Source organism: Lissotriton helveticus, chromosome 3_1 (assembly GCF_964261635.1).
Source record: "Lissotriton helveticus chromosome 3_1, aLisHel1.1, whole genome shotgun sequence".
Lineage (NCBI taxonomy): Eukaryota > Metazoa > Chordata > Amphibia > Caudata > Salamandridae > Lissotriton > Lissotriton helveticus.
This window is the reverse complement of record NC_136061.1, coordinates 230,178,371-230,196,065: the sequence shown is the minus strand read 5'-3', so window position 1 is coordinate 230,196,065 and position 17,695 is coordinate 230,178,371. Positions and strand designations below refer to the sequence as shown.

The window sequence follows — 17,695 nt, the reverse complement described above, 5'->3', positions numbered from 1 at the left end:
TTTCGACACCATCAGTTGTATTTTTCTTTATTGTTGGCGGAGTTAAAAAAGAACCAGTTACTTACCCTGGGTAATGCTCTTTCTGATAGATACTTTTTCTATCTGCAGATTCCCCCCCTTATTAATACCCCCAGGCACCAGAGTTAATCCAGAGAATTTCCTTCAACAATTCCCTCTTGCAACTCCGTGTTGGATCCGCCCCACAACAGGGCCCCTACAAAGTCACCACCTTCGCACACGGACGTCAGTTTTTTTCTGATATTTGTCAGTGCAGTTAGAGGCAAAGCCTCAGTAATCAGATTGTGCCAGTGTGGAGATTTCTAAGATAGAATCTTATCAACATGTACAGGGAGAGTCCATTCCCAAGACTGGAGAGGTGGGAGGGCTGGTGACAAATTATGTGGCGTAACGAGGCACATTTTGTGATTGTATTTCTTTATTATTTTGTCATTTTTATATCAGGAGTTTGCCAAAACCTTTTTACTTTACTAAAGTTATATGTATAATATACCTACTCAAAGGTGCTTGAAGCCACCTCCCTTCATTCATTGGTCTGTTGTTTTGTCCGCTCACTACAGCATTAGCGAGTCAGCCTACTCAAGACACTGGATAACTTCACTCTGAGTGACTGCATTTTGCTCTTTTGTAATGAACACATCCACAGAGACGGTAGTTCCCTTCAGTGCCAGTGATGAACAAGTTACTTACCTTATGTAACGATATATCTGTAAGAGACAGATTAGTTATAGATTCCTTACCTTGTGAATTACTTCCGGGCGTCAGACTGGATCCGGAGAATTTTTTATCAGCAGTACCCCTATGTGTCGAAAGGTGGCATCGTGGTCGCCGGGATGACATTGCGGCAGCTACTTAGACGCTGCCCTCGCGCGCGGACGTCAGTTGTGTACACGACTTTCCACACCAGAAGCGCAGAGCCATGCAAGACACTGACCACTGGTGCGCAAAACTAGGGCCCTGAAAGGAAATCCTTAACCGTAGAAGTCAGTTCGCAGAACGGGGAGGATGGCTGGGGCGGTAAGGAATCTATAACTAATCTATGTCTCTTACAGATATATCGTTACCGAAAGTAAGTAACTTGTTCATCTGAAAGAGGCAATTAGTTATAGATTCCTTACCTTGTGAATAGATACCCCAGCAATACCAACCCCGGAGGTGGGTCTGCGAACCAAGTTCCCACCAGAAAGCCCTGCAGAACAGACGGCCCAAAAGCTGTCTCTCCGGACTTGGCTGTCCAGGCAGTATTGCCTCGTGAACGTGTGCAGGGATTCCCACGTCGCTGCCTGACCGATGTCGTTGAGGGGGAACACCCCACCCCACAGCAGTGGTAGCTGCCATCGCCCTGGGCACTAGCCCCACAGGAGGCTCCTTCTTTGCCAAACAATAGCAAGCTTTAATACACAAAACAACATATCTAGAGATGGTTCGTTTGTGTATGGCCCAACCTTTTTTAGCGCCCGTGTAGCCAACAAAGTGTTGGTCATCCACCCGGAATTGTTTTGTGTGATCCAAGTCCAAGGAACGCGCACGTTTTGGATCCAGACGTTGGAGCCTCGCTTCCTCCTTAGAAGGATGCAGAGGTGGAAAGAAGGTGGGCAAAGTGATGGTCTGACCAATGTGGAAAGAAGTAAACACTTTGGGAAGAAAGGATGGACGAGTGCGAAAGACAACCTTGTCTGGATGAAAAGCCAGAAAAGGAGGTTTTGTAGAAAGAACTTGGAGCTCACTCACCTGCAGAGGTGATGGCAACCAGAAAAGCAGACTAAGGTTAGAAGCCTAAGAAGACAGGTATGTAGCGTCTCAAAGGGAGCGCAGAAAAGATCGGTTAGAACTAGGTTCAAGTCTCATAGGGGCATTACGAAGGGAACATGAGGAAAAAGATGAGTAATGCACTTAAGGAAGCGATTTACAACAGGGGAAATGAAAAGCGAAGGCCGATCAGGAAGCCCAAGGAAGGCTGAAATGGCCGAGAGGTAGCCCTTTAGAATGCCCAGAGCAGAGCCCTGCTGGGCCAAAGACAGGAGGAACAAGAGAACCTCAGAAAGAGGGGCAGAAAGGGGATCCACTGCCTTTGCTGTACATCATGCCACAAATTTGTTCCATCTGCAGGCATATACCGCCTTAGCAGGCATATACCGCCTGGCTGCCAAGATAACATCACAGACTTCGGGAGGAAGGTCAAAGGCCGTCAAATGTCGCTGCTCAATTTCCACACAAGGAGGTGGAGACAGGGCCGGTTCGGGGGGAGGACCGTCCCCTGCAACAGAAGAGGCAGTCAGATCGGAGGATCGATTGCCATGTGTAGCAGCTTGGGATACCAAACTCTTCATGCCCAATCCGGAGCAACCAGGATGACTTAGGTCGCGCTTGATCTTCTTCAGCACTCTGGGCAGAAGTGTTATAGGAGAGGTGTGGCTCACTGGTTAGAGGCTGCAGACCTGTAAGCAGAGAACGGCCCGGGACCAGGGTTCAATTCCCGACGCGGCAGGGTCTTGGACCAGGGTCAACGGACTCGATAATTCTCGCCTCAGTGCCTACTCTAACCAGGGAACACACTCGGTAACTCTGGGCATTAAGCTTGCCTCATCTCTACAACGGCCCCCCACAGACGCCGGGGATGCCTGGTTTCACCCTGGAGATACCCAGAAAGGGACCATCTCACAGGGAAAACCAGGACGGGTTCCCCAGCGGTCTACAGCGCCAGGACACTCGGGTAGAGTAACAGTGCGCTTTACAAGTATCCCACATCCACATAGGCAGAAGACCGCAACTCCACTCGTGACAAAAAGAGTCCACTAGCGAGTGCCACCGTGGAAATTCCCAACGTTCAGAATTGCTGATATTGCACATTCTCTTTGGTGGTGAATAGATCTAACCAAGGCTCTACCCACTGCTGAAAGAGACCTTGTGTCACCTCCAAGTGAAGACGCCATTTGTGATCCCTCATGCACCTGCGGCTGAGTTTGTCCACCCTGGCGTTCAGAGAACCTGCCAGGTGTTGAACCACCAGGAATATGCCCTGATGTTCCAGCCATGCCCAGAGACAGAGAGCATCTTGACATAGGGTCCACGACCCCACCCCGCCCTGTTTGTTGCAGTACCACATAGCAGTGGTGTTGTCCGTGAATACCTGCACTACTCTTCCATGGACAGAGCGAAGGAATGCTTTTAGTGCAAGAAGAACTGTCCAAAGCTCCAGAAGGTTGATGTGGAGCCCGGACTCCGCCGGAGACCAGAAGCCTCTGATCTCTGCGTCCCCCATGTGGCGGCCCCATCCGAGAAGTGATGCCTCAGTCACCACTGTGACCTCTGGTTGGGGAAGGGAGAGGGATCTGCCGTTGACCCAATCCCAGTTCATTAGCCACCACTGCAGTGCCCTCCGAGATCAGGACACAATCGGACAGGTTCCCCTGATGCTGTGCCCACTGGAACTTCAGGTCCCACTGCAGAGCCCGCATATGCCATCTGGCATGATCCACCAGCAGGATGCAGGTGGCCATCAGGCCCAGAATATGCAGGGTCACCCTGACCAAAACCCGGGATAGAGGCTGAAAGATCGGAATCATAGCCTGTATATCCCGGACTTGCTGCTCGGGAGGATAGACCCGAAACTGCGACGTGTCCAGAACCGCTCTGATGAAGAGGAGCTTCTGAGAGGAAATCAGGTGTGACTTCATCACGTTGCTAGAGAACTCCAGCGAATGCAGGAGATCGGCCGTAGTCTGGAGGTGGGAGACGACAGCCTGGGGCAAGCCTGCCTTCAACAGCCAGTCGTCTAATAGGGAAAGACTGGAACCCTTGATCTGCGCATATAAGCTTCTACCACACCATCACCTTTGTCTACACCCGAGGGGCACTGGTAAGGCCCAAGGGGAGCACAGTAAACTGAAAGAGCTTGTGGCCTACCATGAATCGCAAGTAGTACCGGTGGGCCGGCAGGACGGGGATGTGAAAATAGGCGTCCTGTAAGTCCAACGCTACCATCTAGTATCCAGGGTCGAGGGCAGAAAGGACCTGAGCTAGCATCACCATTTTGAACTTCTCCTTCCAGAGGAAGCGGTCGATGTCCCTCAGATCCACGATAGGACGCAGGCCTTTGTCCTTCTTGGGCACCAGAAAGTAGTGGAAATAGCAACCATGGCCTACTTCTGGACCAGGTACTCGCTCAATGGTTCCCTTGGCCAAGAGAGCTGTAACTTCCTGTTGGAGAAGGTCCAGATGATCCACCGACATGCAATGGTACTGAAGTAGCATGGCTGGGGCGGTAGTCTCAAAGGGGAGGGAGTGGCCCCTTTGGACTATTTGCAAAACCCACCTGTCCGAAGTGATGATGCGGCAGTGGGGGAGGTGATGGCGAATCCTGCCGTCCACTAGCGATTGGTGGCCCTGAAAGGTCGGACTAAGAGGGTTTGGAGGCTGCTGCAGAAGGGGTGGTGGTGGTGGACTGGCCTGTACGCTGGCCCCCACGGCGGTGGGTCCCACATCCCCGGCCGCGCACGGGCTGAACAGCTTGCGCCAGCCTGTCGCTCTGGGTAGAACGTGGCGGGGCACCCCTTCCGTAGCCACGAAAGGGGCGAAAAGCAGACTGCACAGGGCGGGTGGCCCAGGGACTTGGCCGTAGCCCAAGAGTCCTTGAAGCGCTCTGGCGCGTGGTCTGCTTTGTCGTCGAATAGGCAACGGTCATCAAAGGGCATGTCCATAAGGGTAGCTTGGACATCTCTGGAAAAGCTAGTCGACCTCAGCCAGGCGTAGCGTGAAGGGCTACCGATGTTGAAATCGTCCTGCATGGGAGAGCATGGCCTGGGCCTCCTCCGGGCACTGGGACAGAACCTGCGCTACCGTATCCCACACAGAGTGGGTGTAACGGCCAGACAGATATGCAGTGTTTACCAACCGCAGTCCCAAGCTGGAGGAAGAAATCATTTTTTTCCCAAGGAGGTCTAGCTTTTTGAGTTCCATATCAGGTGGTGCGTTAGGGAATGGGCATTTGGACGTGGAGGCTTGGACCACCAAGCTCCCAGGGGTCGGGTGTTGGGAAAGGAAAGTGGGGTCGCCCGGGACTGGGAGGTAACGTGAGGCAATCATTCTATCCACAGGAGCCCCTGTGTTGGGCATGGACCAGGTGCCCAAAAGGATGTGGGTTAGGGCTTCATTAAATAGCAGCAGGGGCTCAAAGAGCTCGCTGCCAGTTGTAGCACCTCTGTCAGAAGGTTAGTCCTGACCGCCAACGTAGGTAGCTTGAGGTTGAGAGCCTTGAACACCCTACGTAACACCACTGCGTAAGGTGCTCCCCCTTCCTCCATTGCCACGGTACGAGGAGACAACATGCCATAGTCTGGGGAGGTATCCAGACCACTGGCTTTACCCAGCTCCTCTCTCCAGTCCGGTTCGTAACCTAACTGGTCAGTCAAAGGGTCTTCAGACCCCTCCCAGTCCCCCCTCACCCTCCTCTGGTGCCAGTGGAGGTGTTATGAGGTCAACTGGCGCCAATCTGGATCCAAGGGGACCCTGCAGCGCCAAAACCGCCGGCATCGAAGGCCCGGGCCTCCAGCTGTGCTGGCCGGGACCTCGACCTCCCGCACTGGCCGGGACCTCGACCTCCCACGCTGGACAGGACCTTGAACGGCGCGGAGCCGGCCGCCAGGCCTGGAAAAGCTTTCGGGACCTCTCCCGTTAAGACTTCGGATTCATGGTCCAAGCAGTCCGAACACGACTTGGGAATCACGGTCGTATTCCAGGCAAAACAGGCACACACGGTGCAGATCCGTCACAGACATCAACCGTCGGCAGGAGTCGCAAGCCTTGAAACAGTGCATCCCTACGCGCAACAGGAGTCGAGGACTCAAACGGTGTCAACTAAAGTCGATCAAAAAAGTCAGTACAAAACTGATTGGAGGTACGTCTCCTTCTTTTCTGCTTTTTTTTTTGCTTCCTTTCTCCTTCCTTCCTTTCTTTCTTTATTTCCTATCGAATTTCGTCCTTCCATTGCTTCCTTCCTTTCTTTCCCTTTTTCTGAAAGGCAAGAGGCTGGCACAACAATTGGCTTTTTTAGGTCTGCGTTAGCCAAGAACTTTTGATTTCACAAAAATTATGTGTGTAACATAGGTACTTATAGGGGGTTTGAGCCTCACGTCATCCATTTGTCTTTGGTTATGAGATACACACTTGTATTCCACCCACTCGAGCATGCATCATTGGGCTAAGCACCAGGGAGTACTATAATAATGAGTGATTTCTTGAGACCCAAGAAAAGTTTTCGCCTTTAGCCAAATATATATTTTTTTTTACATTGATGAAGGCCCATCAGCTTCCTAAACGAACAAGTTACTTACCTTCGGTAACGATATATCTGTAAGAAACAGTAGTTAGTATTAGATTCCTTACCTTAGAATATCCCCAGGCGTCAGTCTGGATCCGGAAACTTTTGCGTAGCAGTACCCCTGCGCGTCGGTAGGCGTCGTCTGCAGGCGTCCCCTGCGGCTCCGCGTCCGTCGTCGGCGTCGTGCGCCGTGATGACGTCGCTGGAGTATATAGACGCCGCCTCCGCGCGCTGACGTCAGTTCTTTGCACACAGCTTTTCCGCGCCAGAACACGCAGAGCCATGTGAGAACTAACACTGGTGCCATTTGAAACTAGGGCCCTGAAAGGGATGTCCTTAACCCTAGGTATCAGTTCGCAGAACGGGGAGGACGGGTGGGGCGGTAAGGAATCTAATACTAACTACTGTTTCTTACAGATATATCGTTACCGAAGGTAAGTAACTTGTTCATCTGAAAGAAACAGGTTAGTATTAGATTCCTTACCTTAGAATAGATACCCCAGCAATACCAACCCCGGTGGTGGGTCTGCGAACCAATACAAACCTACACCAGAAAGTCCTGGAGGACCGAACGGCCAAAGAAGCCATCCCTCCGGACTTGACTGTCCAGGCAGTAGTGCCTCGCAAAGGTGTGCAGCGAGGCCCACGTAGCCGCCTGGCAAATGTCCTGCAAAGGGACTCCCCGGCCCAGGGCAGTAGTAGCCGCCGTGGCCCGAGTGGAATGGGCCCTCAGCCCAACAGGAGGCTCTTTCCGAGCCAAAGAGTAGCATGCCTTGATGCACAGGACGACCCACCGAGAGATGGTGCGTTTCTGTACCGCCCTTCCCTTCTTCTCACCCACGTAGCCAACAAACAGTTGGTCATCCACCCGGAACTGGCGTGTGCGATCCATATAAAATGAAAGCGCACGTTTTGGGTCCAGACGATGGAGCCGCTCTTCATCCTTTGAAGGATGCGGAGGCGGGAAGAAGGAGGGTAAGGTGATGGACTGCCCGATGTGAAAAGCAGAAACTACTTTGGGCAGGAAAGAAGGCCTAGTCCGAAGAACCACCTTGTCAGGATGGACGGACATGAAAGGAGGTTTGACAGAAAGAGCCTGGAGCTCACTCACTCTCCTGGCAGAGGTGATGGCAACCAGGAAGGCCGTCTTAAGAGTGAGAAGACGGAGAGGACAGGAATGAAGCGGCTCAAAGGGAGCACACATCAAGAATGTCAGAACCAGATTCAAGTCCCACTGAGGCATCACGAACGGAACAGGTGGATACATGTGCGTGATGCCTTTCAAGAACCTCAGTACAATAGGGGACTTGAATAAAGATGGCTGATCAGGTAGCCTTAAGAAGGCGGAAAGGGCAGAAAGGTAGCCCTTGATAGTGCCCAGAGCAGAGCCCTGCTGGGCAAGAGAAAGAAGGAAGAGGAGAACCTCGGAAAGAGGGGCAGAAAGGGGATCCACAGCCTTTGCTGTGCACCATGCCACAAATCTGTTCCACCGGCAGGCGTATACCGACTTTGTGGAGGGACGCCTGGCTGCCAGAATCACATCACAGACCTCAGGAGGCAAGTCGAATGGCCTCAACTGTCGCCGCTCAATCTCCACGCATGGAGGTGGAGGCTGGACAGGCTCGGGTGGAGGACCGTCCCCTGCTGCTGCGACAGAAGGTCCTCCTGAAGGGGCAGGCGGATCGAGGGACCGACTGACATGCTGAGTAGCTCGGGATACCAGTATCTTCGAGCCCAGTCCGGAGCCACAAGGATAACTTGGGCCCGGTCGCGCCTGATCTTCTTCAGCACTCTGGGCAGAAGTGGTATAGGCGGAAAGGCGTACAACAGACCGCAGCTCCACTCGCGCCACAAGGCGTCGCCGAGCGAGTGCCGTCTTGGAAACTCCAACGCGCAGAACTGATGACATTGCGCGTTCTCTTCTGTGGCGAATAGATCTAACCAAGGCTCTCCCCATTGCAGAAAGAGGCCTTTCGCCACGTCCGAGTTCAGACGCCATTCGTGATCCACCGAGCACCGACGGCTGAGTTCGTCCGCCCTGGCGTTCAGAGAACCTGCCAGGTGTTGAACCGTCAGAGTCACGCCCTGACGCTCCAGCCATTGCCAGAGGCGCAGAGCCTCCTGGCAAAGGGTCCACGACCCCACTCCGCCTTGTTTGTTGCAGTACCACATGGCGGTGGTGTTGTCCGTGAACACCTGCACTACACTCCCGTTGACAAAGGGGAGGAATGCCTTCAGTGCTAGGCGAATCGCCCGCAGCTCCAACAGGTTGATATGGAGCCGGGACTCCGCCGGAGACCAGATGCCTCTGATCTCCGCCTCTCCCAAGTGGCCACCCCAGCCCTGGAGGGACGCGTCCGTCACAACTACGTGCTCCGGTTGGGGAAGGGAGAGGGATCTGCCTCTGACCCAATCGCGGTCCGTAAGCCACCACTGCAACTGTCTCGCAGTGCCCTCCGAGATCAGGACATGGTCGGATAGGTTGCCCTGATGCTGGGCCCACTGAAACTTCAGGTCCCACTGCAGAGCCCGCATCCGCCACCTGGCGTGATGCACCAGTAGGATGCAGGAGGCCATCAGCCCCAGAAGCCGTAGCGTCAACCTGACCGAAACCCGGGATAACGGCTGAAAGATGGGAATCAGAGCCTGAATATCCCGGACCCGCCGTTCCGGAGGATAAACCCGAAACTGCGCCGAGTCGAGAACCGCTCCGATGAAAAGGAGCTTTTGAGAGGGACACAGGTGTGATTTCGGCACATTGATGGAAAACCCCAGCTCGTGCAGGAGGTCTGCCGTCATCTGAAGGTGGTGGATGACTGTTTGGGGCGAGCCCGCCTTCAACAACCAGTCGTCGAGGTAGGGGAAGACTGAAACCCCTAACCGGCGCAGATGAGCTGCGACCACCGCCATCACTTTCGTGAACACCCGTGGGGCGCTGGTAAGGCCGAATGGGAGCACGATAAACTGAAAGTGCTCGTGGCCTACCGCAGGTAACGCCGGTGGGCCGGCAGGACGGGGATGTGAAAATACGCATCCTGCAAGTCCAACGCTACCATCCAGTCTTGTGGGTCTAGAGCAGCCAAGACCTGAGCCAAAGTCAACATCTTGAACTTCTCCTTCCGGAGGAAGCCGTTGACGTCCCTGAGATCCAAGATAGGACGGAGGCCTCCTTTGTCCTTCTTGGGCACCAGAAAGTAGTGGGAGTAGCAACCACACCCTACTTCTGGCCCAGGAACGCGCTCGATGGCCCCCTTGGCCAAGAGGGCCGTAACTTCCTCCTGCAGAAGTGTCAAGTGGTCCCCCGACACACGGTGGTTCTGCGGTGGCATGGCAGGAGGAGTGGACTCGAAGGGGAGGGAGTAGCCCCTTCGGACGAGCTGCAGCACCCACCTGTCCGATGTAATCGCGCGCCAGCGGGAGTGGTGGTGGCGAACCCTGCCACCCACTGGCGTCACGTGAGCTCGAAAGCTCGGACTAGGAAGATTTGGAGGCCGCAGCGGGGGGAGGTGTGGACTGACCTCGCCGCTGCCCTCTACCGCCACCACGGCGGAATCCACGGCCGCCACCGCGCTGGGGAGCGTTCTGCGGCGCGTGGCTGGCAGCTCGCGTGGGACCGCCCCTTCCTTGGCCACGAAAGGGGCGAAACGAACCCGTCTGCTGGCGCTGGATCGAAAGACCCAAGGACTTGGCCGTGACCCTGGAGTCCTTGAAGCGCTCAAGCGCGTTGTCCGCCTTGTCACCGAACAGGCGACTGCCATCAAATGGCATGTCCATGAGGGCATTCTGGACGTCCGGCGAGAAGTTGGCAGATCTCAGCCAAGCATGGCGACGAATCGCCACCGTCGTGGACATAGCCCGTCCCAGCGAGTCGGTCGTGTCAAGACCACACCTGATCGAGTACCTCGCCGCGTCCCGGCCTTCAACCAAGGCCTGGTTGAGCTTGTCCCGCACTTCCTGCGGGCATTGCGGCAGACACTCCGCGACCGTATCCCACAGGGAGTGGGTGTAGCGGCCCAAGAGGCACGCGGTATTACAAGACCGCAGCCCAGCGCTCAAAGAGGAAAAGACCTTTTTGCCAAATTGGTCATACCGCTTCGATTCCCGATCGGGCGGGGCCGACGGGAATGCGGACTGTGAAGTGGAGGCCTGGATCACCAGACTCTCCGGGGAGGGATGGGTGGAGAGGAAGGCAGGGTCGTCCGAGCACGGACGGCGACGCCTGGCAACGTTCCGGTCAACCGGCGCACCGGAAGCGGGCCTGGACCAGGTGCCCAAAAGGACATCCGTCAGGGCCTCATTAAACGGCAGCAGAGGCTCCTGAAGGCATGACTGCGGTTTAAACACTTCGGTCAGAATGTTAGGTTTGACCTTAGCGACGGGGAGCTCAAGGCGCAAGGCCTTGGCAGCCCTCATCAGGACCACCGAATAGGCAGCCCCCGCCTCAGACGCCACAGGGGAAGGCGAGACAAACCCAGGGTTGGGCGACTCGTCCAGACCACTGGCATCACCCAAGTCACCTACCCAGTCCACGTCATACTGGCAGGCACGGGATAAAGGGTCCTCAGACCCCTCCCAACCCTCTCCATACTCGTCCTCATCGCCGTAGTTCGGGTCGACGATATAGACCGGCTCCTCGGGGTCAATGGGCCCCATCGGCGCCGGATCCGGCGTCGGACGACGCCGGTCCGACTCCGCGTCAGGAGTCAGAGAGGGAATGGGGGTGGCGCCGCGCAGCGCCGGCGCCGGGGACCCGACGCCGGCCGGAGGCGGCACCACGGGATGGCCCAATGGAATCGACGCCGGAGAGGCCGGTAGACCAGCCGGCGACGAACCCGAGGGGCCCAGCGGCGCCGGGGCCTGAGCCACCGGCGGCGTCGGGGCAGGAGCACCCGAACCGCTCGGGCCCCCAGACGGGACCGACGGGCCCGCAGGCGCCGTAGGCCCCGCCGGAGGAGACCTCGCCCTCATAGCCATGAGGAACGCATCAATCTCCTCGCGCGACGCGCCTTCCCCAGGGACCGACGGGTATGGGGCAGACGGCGTCGGCGACCCACGCGGGGCCACCCGAACCCCCGGCCGCAGCACGCGGGCGTTAGGGGGAGTCGGGGGTGCGATGACGACGCCCCGACTTCTTACGCTTACCTGACGAACCGGAGGAATGGTGGCGACTCCCGGAGCGCTCATGGCGGCTCCGCGATCGTTCCCTCGACCGCTCCCTCGACCTCCGACCGGACCGGGACCGCTCTCGACGCGGGGCCGACACTCGGAGCTCGAGAAGCTTGCGGGACCGCTCCCGCCTAGCTTTACTAGTCAAGGCCCGACAGTCGACGCAGGACTCCACGTCGTGGTCCGCGCCCAGACACCGGAGGCAGAGTCGATGGTGGTCGGTGACCGACATCATGCGGTCGCAATCGTCGCAACTCTTGAAACCGGGCATCCTACCGGCACCGTAGAAGATGTATAGTTAACAAAAAACTTGGTCAAAAGACCGGAGTACTGCTCTTCGGATCTGCGCTAACTGGCGCGGAAAAAAGAAGAACTGACGTCAGCGCGCGGAGGCGGCGTCTATATACTCCAGCGACGTCATCACGGCGCACGACGCCGACGACGGACGCGGAGCCGCAGGGGACGCCTGCAGACGACACCTACCGACGCGCAGGGGTACTGCTACGCAAAAGTTTCCGGATCCAGACTGACGCCTGGGGATATTCTAAGGTAAGGAATCTAATACTAACCTGTTTCTTTCAGATAATGGGGTTTTGCAAAAACCATGACAAAATAAAATTGCCAAAAGGCTGGCGTCAATGACATATTGGTTTAGCCAATGTTTGTTACACATGTTAACATGTCTGGGCCAAGATTTCCCCTTATTAGTACGAGTTTAACAACCAAATGAGCAAATTACTTACCTTCAGTAACGCCTTATCTGGTAGAGACTATCTAGCTGCAGACTTCTTACATTAGAATATCCTGAGGGGCCGGTTTTGGTCCGAAAGAATTTTGAGCAGTACCCCCGTGTGCCTTTAGGTGACGTCGTTTCCGCATCGGCAGCGCCGTCCGCACTGGATGTGAAATGCGAGTCACCTGTATAGACACCTGCTCAGCGCGCTGAAGTCAGTTACTTTTGTGAATTTCCACGCCAGAAGCATGGAGCCACGATGAGAACTGAAAAAGACTAATGGCCTGATTCTCTGTCACAAAGGTGACAGATATCCCATCCCCACTGCCAAAATATAAATTCAAAGGTGACAGATATCCCGTCCGCCAAAATATAAATTCCATAGGATATAATTGGATTATTATTTCGGCAGACAGGATATCTGACACCATTGTGATGGAGTGACTTGCAAGTCAAGAACTAAATAAGTCCCGTGGGCCATAAAAATGGTGTGCATTACAACTTCACCAGTTCACAGAGCGGTCGGTTGGGAGGGTCGGTAAGGAATCAGCAGCTAGAGTCTCTACCAGATAAAGCGTTACCAAAGGTTAATAACTTGTTCATCTGATAGAAACTTCTAGCCACAGACTCGTTACCTTATAATAGATAACCAAGCAATTCCTACCCAGAGGAGGGTCTGCAAACCGGTTTAGATCAGAAAGTCCCGCAGGACTGGACGGGGGAAGTACCCGGCACAACGGACCGGACTGTTCAGGCAACAATGTTTTGGGAACGTGTGCAGTGATGCAGACGTTGCCGTCTGAGAGGTGTCCAGGAGAGGAACGTGGCATGTTAATGCAGTGGTCTCAGCCTTGGCTCTGGTTGAGTGAGCCCACAAGCCCTCAGAGGGCTGTTTCTTGGCTAGTGCGAATCAGATCTTAATGCACAGGACGATTCACCTCGAGATGGTCCCCTTCAGCATAGTCTTTCCTTTTTTGTCTCCAACATAGCCCACAAACAGTTAATCATCCACCCAGAACTCTTTTGTGTGATCAAGATAGAACAATGCTCTTTTTGGATCTAGATGGTGGAGTCTCTCCTCCTCTTTAGAGGGACGAGGTGGAGCAAAGAAGGTTGGCAGGGTAATGCTCTGGCCTACATGGAAGGGACTAACAACCCTCTGAAGCAAGGAGGCACGAGTCCAGAGGACCAGTTTTCCAAGTAAAAGGAGGTGTAGGGAGGATGCTCAGAGAGGCACCTGTAACTCACTGACCATCCTGGCCAATGTAATGGCCACTAAAAAGGCAGGTTTAATGGTCAGCAGCCACAAAAGGTAATTGTGCAAAGGTTCAAATGGCACACACATCAGGAAAGTGAGAGCAAGTTTGAGATCCCAATGAGGCATAATAAATGTCTTGGGTGGAAACATGTACTGCAGAACTTTAAGAAACTTGGCTCCAACAGAGTATTTTAAAAAGAGAAAGTTGGTATAGTAACCGTAGGAATGCAGATATTGCAGAAAGATACCTGTTAAAAAGACGCAACACCGTGCAGCAGAAGAGTAGAGTTTTTGCGTCTTACACCACCATCATGTTCCAGTCAGCTGTAGAACCTTCGTCCACCAACGGAAGGAAGGGGGGGGAGGGGAGGGAGGTAGGTTACAACACAACCCTTTGACAGTGCCAACAGCAGAGTACTGCTTAACCAAAGATAAAGCAAACAGAAGAACCTTGGATAAAGGTGCAGAAAGGGCTTCAATGTTGTGGAAGGACACCATGAAACAAACTTCTTCAACAGCAGGCATATACTGACTTGGTGGAGAGACGCCTGACGGCCAGAATAACATCGGACTTTGTGCAGAAGATCGAAAGCTGTTGTCTGATGCCTCTCACTTTCCACGCATGGAGTTGGAGAGAGTGCAGCTATGATTCGTCCATATCTTTAAAGTTCAGGCTGAATGGAGGACTGATGGTCATGCTCAACAGCTCGGGATATCAGACTCTCCGTGCCCAATCAAGAGTCACAAGAATGGCTTGGGCACAGTCGTCCCTGATCTTCTTGAGAACTCTGGACAGGAGTGGTATTGATGGAAAGGTGTACAGGAGGCTGGAGCTACACTTGAGAGGAAAAGAATCTCTGAGCAAGAGCCGCCTTGGAAACTTTGTCAAACACAACTGCTGACATTGTGCATTCTCTGCAGTGGTAAACAGATCTAACCAACGCTCTCCCCACTGCTAAAAGACACTTTGCACCACGTCCAGATGGCCCAGTTCGTGATCCGCTAGGCATCTTTCGCTGAGTTTGCCCACTCTGGCTTTCAGAGAAACCGCCTGGTGTCGAACCACCAGGGAAATGCCCAGTCAAGTCAAGAGGTTCAGGGCCTCTTGACACAGGGTCCACAACCCTACACCGGCCAGTTTATTACAGTACTACCTGCCGGTGGTGTCGTTCATGAACACCTGCACCAACCATCCCTGGATCGAAGGAAGAAAGGTTCTAATGCCAAGCGAATCGCTTGATGCTCCAACAGGTTGATATGGAGCTCAGACTCTGATGGAGACCAGAGTCCTCAGATCTCCACCTCTCACAGGTGGTCGCCTCATCCCACGAGTGACATCTGTCAATACCATTATAGCTGGTTGGGAAAGGGAGAGGGGTCTGCCACTGACTCAAACGTAGTTCATCAGCTACCACTGCAGGTCTTTGCAGTTCCCTCTGAAATCTGGACCATGTCAGAGAGATTCCCCTAATGCTGCGCCCACTGGAACTTCAGGTCCCACAGCAGAGCCCGCATATGACAATGGGCATATGTCACTAGGAGAATGTCATGAGGCCGAGCAGCCTCAGAGGCTGTCTCACCAAAATTCAGGATAGAGGCTGAAAATCGGTATCATAGGCTGAATATCCTGGAGTCGCCATTCAGGAGAATAGTCTGAAACTGCACTGTGTCCAGAAAACATCCGATGAAAGGGAGTGTCTGCTAGTGAACCCCAGCATATTCAGGTGGTCTGCCATGGTCTAGAGGTTGGAGATGCGAGATGGGGCAAAACTGAACTCCGCAGATGTGCTGAAATGCCCACCATCACCTTGGTGAATACCGCAGGGTGATGGTGAGGCCAAAGGGAAGCAAAGCGAAATGAAAGTGCTTGTGACCCACCATGAACCGTAGGTAATGCCTGTGGGCAGGCAGGATAAGAATATGGAAATATGTGTACTGCAAGTCCAACTCTACCAAGCAGATTCCCAGGTCCAGGGCAGAGGGGACCTGAACAAGAGTGAGCATTTTGAACTTCTCCTTCTTGAGGAAGAAGTTGACAGAGCGCAAGTCTATGCCCCTGTCCTAATGTGGCACCATAAAGTAGCAGGAATAATGACCACAACCCATTTCTGGTGTCAGTACTCGCTTAATGACTCCTTTGGCCAAAAGAGCTATCACTTTGTGGCAGACAAGAGATAGGTGGTCCTGCATCTGTCATATGTAGGTGGCATGGAGGGAAGCGTTATCTCGAACGGGTGGGAGTAGCCCCTTCGGGCCACCTGCAAAACCCACCTATCCGATGTTCTAGACTGCCAGTGGGGCAGGTGAGAGCAAATCTGGCCACCCACTCAGTGCCCATGATGGTAAACGGACAGACTAGTAGGGTTTGGAGGCTGCAACTGTTGGGATGGTGTGGGATTGATCTGACCACTGGCTACCTGACACGCAGGGCCGGCAGTAACCATGTCCATGATCAGGCAGAGGCAGGAAAGCTTGTGCGCTATGGTGGCAGGGCGGGCAAGGTTGCATGCCCTTTCCGTGCCTACGAAAGGAGCAAAAGGCAGATTGAGTGAGACAAGGGGTCTAGAAAAACCCAAGACCCGACCGTAGCCCTTCTAACCTTAAAGCACTCCTGTGCCGAATTCTTCTAGTCACTGAATAGACGGGAGCCATCAAATGGCATGTCCAGGAGTGAGGACTGAACATCCCCAGAAAAGCCAGTAATCCTCAACCAGGAATGGCGTTGCAGGGCCACTGTCAACGAAACCGCTCTGCCTAGTGATTCAGTGGTGTCTAGTCCACATCTAATGATGAACTTAGCTGCATACCTCACGTTAGCAACAGCCTGGAAGAGAACGGTACAAGCAACTGTATCCCACAGAGCGTGGGAATAGCAGTCCAAAAGGCATGCAGTGTTTACTGACTGCAAAGCCAGGCTAGTGGTAGAACACGGTTTCTTGCCTAAATGGGTCATCTTCCTGGATTTCCAATCTGGCGGGGGAAGTTGGGAATGCACCAGGATTTACATGTAAAGTGGAGGCCTGGACTATCAAGCTCTCCGGGGTAGGATGTTCTTTTTGTGGAACCGAATGGCTCAATGACCTCCGACTCCACGGCTCCCGGGACCTTCCTCTGGACGGGGACCTTGAGCGTCGCAGCATCGAGCAGCCAGAAGCTTGAGGAATTGCTCCCTCAAGTGCTTTGGGTGCATGGCGTGGTAGTTGGGACAGGCCTTCGAGTTATGGTCTCGTTTGAGGCACCATAGGCAAACAAGGTGCAAGTCAGTCACCGACACATGTTGGTGATAGGAATCATAGGGCTTGAAGCTGGCCTTCTTTGATGACATTTCTGCTACACAAGAAGGTAATACCTCAAAATAAACCTCAACAAAAAGTCTAAAAGCTTAGTCAAAAAGTGGCTAAGGGTTAGCTGTTCCCGGATCTGCCCTGACTGGCACAGAGTGAAAAGAATTGACATCAGTGTGCATATGTGGTGCCTAAATAGGCACCGCAAACATCACTTCTGGTGCGGAGAAAGCTAACAACCCCACGCGGAGACAAATTATGCCACCTATTGGTGCGCAGGGATACGGCTCATGAAAGATTTCCGGATCCAGTCTGACGCCTGGGAATAATTCTAAGGTAAGGAATCTGCTGCGATTAAAAGTCTCTACCAGATACATGTTATCAAAGCTAGAATAATGCTTATGCAATGTGTATCTGAAATGAGGGGTAGGTTTTCAAAAGCTATGAATACTACGGTTGTCCGATGTGTGGGGGGTATTGGCAAACTGTTCCAGTGAGTCACAAAATACAAGGATATGATACATCACATCGCTCTGTGGAACATATCCTACAATTATCTGTTGCAATCTGTTTGCCGGAGCTAGGTAAATATAGTTCTGTAGTCATAAATATTCTAAATAAAATGTTACCATGAATATTAAACTTTGTTCCCATGACTAAAAATCAGAGAACACATTTGTTTCAGATATTAAACACACTCTTCTCAATAACAATTTAATTTAAAAACTGAAACATTTGTTTCTGCAATGCCCATACAACATTTCCCCGTCTCTTCTGCAACTGAATTTTTATTTACAAAGAGTGGTCACTTTTGGAGCCTATACAATCACTGAACGTCAATCTTCTCAAAGTAGTTTATGTTTTTAACATGCATACAAGGAAATATGGAACAGGAACTAAATTCAATAAACATCACT

The 17,695-nt window shown here is 53.3% G+C and overlaps 1 protein-coding gene across 1 annotated transcript in view; it reads right to left on the bottom strand.

Annotated features, from left to right (window-relative positions):
• Positions 1–17,695, bottom strand: part of ZZEF1 (zinc finger ZZ-type and EF-hand domain containing 1) — a 1,627,273-nt gene that overhangs the window by 497,597 nt on the left and 1,111,981 nt on the right. The gene's annotated exons all lie outside the window — the stretch shown is intronic.